This window comes from Mustela nivalis, assembly GCF_964662115.1.
Source record: "Mustela nivalis genome assembly, chromosome: 6".
In the NCBI taxonomy this organism is placed as follows: domain Eukaryota; kingdom Metazoa; phylum Chordata; class Mammalia; order Carnivora; family Mustelidae; genus Mustela; species Mustela nivalis.
The window spans coordinates 4,847,850-4,851,803 of NC_139025.1; positions in this window are offsets into that span (position 1 = coordinate 4,847,850).

Consider the following 3,954-nt stretch of genomic DNA (forward strand, 5'->3'; position numbering starts at 1 on the left):
TTCAGAAACCAATCGTGTTTTGATCCGTTCAGCAAGGCATAACACATATAGCTTTAGGTTGGTGGATTTTTTTTCTTTTTTAAGGACAGTCAAGTTCAAAGACGGGACCTGGAAAAGATAAGATAACAGCAGTGGGAAAGCTTGCTGCCCCCATCCTGTTGGTTTCAGTTTCAGGGCATCTTACATAATTAAAAGGAGCCCTGTGACAAATCACACCTCCCAGCTGCACCCGTGACAGACAGCTCTGCGCTGCCCCGGGGGGATGAGTCCGCTCGCTCGCTTGTCAGAGACGTGTACGGGGCCGGTTCTCTCCTTCTGTTCGTTCTCTCTCTCTCTCTCTCCCCCATCCAGCCCCCGCCTCCCACCCTTCCTCTCCCCCGCTTCCCCCGTTAAGATCCCACTTACCTATTGCTTCATTCTTCTGGAATTATTTCTACCACTTATGAGGACTGGTAGTCATGTTCTCATAGCAATGACAGATGTCCAAACCACTTCCTTCCTCCTTGGAGAGTTTCTCTGCTTTTGAGAAAAGGCCTCTGGGTATTTGGAGGAGGCATCCGGGGAGCGACGGAGAGAAACTGGCTCCTTCACTTCTAATGGTGTTTTTGTGACGTTCCCACTGGGAGACACGGAGTTCTGTTTGAGCGGGGGAAAAGGCTTAAAACAATGCCGTGAATGCCGACGGAGACTTGACTTATAATTGAATGAGCAGTTCTGATTTTATAAAATACAGTCATTAGAAGCCCAGATCTGGTACCTCCTGCGTATGCTGAAACACAGCTAAAATATCACAGACCTACTGGACCCCTCTCAAACAAGTGAATGTCAGAAAGTTCTGTGGAAAACATTTGCTGGGGAAAAACAATTTGAATATTGGGAAGTGCAGCTCCGTTCACTGTTCCGACAGAAGCAGCATCCGTCCCTTTAGGGACAGACCTCACTGCATTTGCAAGGCCGCGTTAAGAGAGCATAGTGATTCCCACGTGGGAAAAGTGAGCAGAGCTGTGGACGTCTCTGGCTCAGGGACACCTACGTCCCTCGGAGTAGGTGCGGGACAGACGAAGGGGCCAGTGGTGTGCCCTGGGAGCCAGAGGACCAAAGTCCTAGAAATGGGGAATTGGGGCTGTGTAGAGGAGCAGAACACAGGAGAGGATGTCCCCAGTATTTCCCTGTGTGGCGTTTTTCAACCCCTAACTTCCGTGTTAGCCCTGGGCAAGGGGCAGAGAACAGGAGAAAGAAATTGTGTAAAATGTCCTAACATGTGGTGGGGCTAACCTTCCCGTAGAAATGCCCGATGCCCGGGCACAAAGTAGCGATGAGTGACTCAGTCTCGATCGTCTGTGGTCAGCACAGGAGAGGGCCGGGACAGTCTGGGGTGAGGGACTTGACCCCAGATAAGGGTCCGGGAGGGTAACCCTCCTTGGGGGGTGGTGACTACGTGCAAATAGGGTGTGTGCGTGGCTGCAGGGCGGGCAGCGGTGTTCCTGGCAGATGGCCCAGGCCGTGGGAACCCCGAGGCAGGGACAGGAGGCTGGGGTGGAGGGAGTGGCTGTGACCAGGGGAGGAGGGCAGGGCGTGGAGCCTGCCCGAGGGGTAGGCCCTACGGGGCTGCAGCCGGGACCTTTGCCTGAGCTGTTTTGCTCACAGAGTCAGGAAGTGCCTTGGAATGGGATCACGTGGCCTAGAGGCCGGGGACCCTGTGGCCAGCAGCCGCGGGCTGGCACCTGACTCCTGGCCAGTGCTCGTCTGTGCTCTGCACGCTGGAGGTCTGCCTCCGGGAGGAGACGCGGCAGCCGATGGGGAGTCGGACGTCTCCTTCATCCCTGGCATCTGTTCCCGATGCGCCATCTGCCCTGTACAGCAAGCCCACGTCTTTCTTCTTGTTCTTCCTTCTCTACTTCTTGCTCGGACCGCGCGAGGAGGAGGTCACCGTGAGCTGGGCCTTGTGCGGAGGGAAGCAGGCTTGGGAAGTCCCTCCCTGGGCTCTCACATACCCTCTCCGGGGCGCTCCTTGTTCAAGATGCCTGTCCTTTTTTTTCCGGACCCAGCCATCCAGATGGCCAGGATGATGCAGGGAGTCTGTCCTTCCCAACAAATAGAGGAGGCTTGGCAGCGCTCCTTTCTGCGCAGGTGAACCCTGCCCCAGCCGGCTGGACATGTAGGGGAGATTTTACACAGACCCTGGGAATCGCCCTATGTTACCTAATATTAAAATAATAATAGTAATTATCCTGCAAGCAAACTGGACAAAAATGTTGATGAAACCTGTTTTCTTCTCAAAGCGTTATCAGTGACACACCATATGGTTTTTGCCAAATCGTTTGGCTGCCGTAAGATTTTCTATTCCCAATTGTAAAACTGAGCTAATAGAATTTGCCACCCCACCAGGATATCACAAGCACTAATCGGAATATCTATAAATGCTTTTGAACTCCTTGAGAAAAACACTCCGCCAAATTACCAAGTGAAATTTATATAAATGTCGTCCTAACCCCAGATCTTCAGTTTGAAAGTGGGAATTTAGGGCTTACGTGGACACATTTATTATAGTCCTCTCAGAAATTACACAAGACTGGATGTCCTGAGTTTTAATTTTTTCTTTAAACGAGACCATGAAATGTTCTAGGCTGAGGCTCAGAAAAATTTTCAAACATAAGCCCCATTACAAAACCAAGTTTGCACGTAGGAGGCTTTCTGGGGTGCTGGGGTCCGTCCTCTGAGCCAAAGGCAAGACCACCTGGTCTGTCATCCCTGAATCTTTGGGGTGTGCTGCGCTGTGTCATTGTAACGCTCAGACAGTCCTTCTTCCTTTGCGGGGTGGGGGCTGGCGGGGGAGAATCAAGGAGGACTTTCTACCCGCAGATCTGGAACAGTTTACCCTTTAGAAGACCCATGCCTGTTTATTTGACTCCCCAATACAGCTTAATTATACTTAAGTCCATGTGTTTACTTTGCAGATCTCCAAAAAGAGTAGGAAAGATCTAGCAACCCGAAATTAGTTGAGGAACCAGCATGTCCCTTGCTTTAAGGAACACAGTAAACATTTCAAAAGAGCATGCCAGCTCATTATCCAACTCTCTCTCTCTCCAGTGACTTCAGAGGGAACAGCGGTGGTTAAGCAATGTTTGCCAAAAGCGAATCTGGGGACGGGTGTTGATTTTAAAAGAGAAGCACAGAAGAGCTCGCCGTTCCCTGCAGGTCCCCCCAGCGCGGCGGCGGCGGCGGCGTGGAGGCGAAGGCCGTCGGCAGACGTCACGAGGAGCTGCGGCCCCTCCTTGACCTCCCGGCCGCTGGGGGGTCCCTGATGGTTGGATAAGCTGCCGTGGGATGGGTCGGGATCTAACCCGAGAGATGAGACGCAGCTCCCCAAGTCTGGAGACGGACGAATGGATGCGCAGTCTTTATTTGCCCTCTGTAGGTTCTCAGCCCCGAACCTGGACCGTTGGCCCCGAGCTCAGGAACTCAGGTCCCGAAAGGAGTGAGTATGGCGTGCTTTTCACCATGACGTCCCCCTGCCCCCAAATACACCCTCTTTAATATTCTGGCAGGAGGTAATGAACACATCCCGTGGCTGTTTGGAGGTTCTGCTTTGCTGAGCAAGAAATCCGTCACCGGCACGCCAATGGCCAGCAGCAAAGAAAAGCGGTCTTGTACACGTCCGCTTACGGAGTGCAAAAAATGGGCATTAGCGTCCCCCAACCCCCATAAAAGACCCTATGACCGAAAAATCGTGCGAAGGCTGTTCAAAGTCTGCCCCATTTCTTTCTTGGGCTCCTGATCTTGTTCTTTCTTGCTCCCTGGGGAGTGAAAGACCAGCCGTCTCTCTCCCTACCTCCTGGTGATATTTGAAAATCTTCATTTTGTTGTAGAGGTCACAGGTCAGCCCGTCCATGTGGATTCTTGTAATTGCCTGGGACGTGCTTTGTGTGGGCCGATTACATCTTTTCTTTGAGA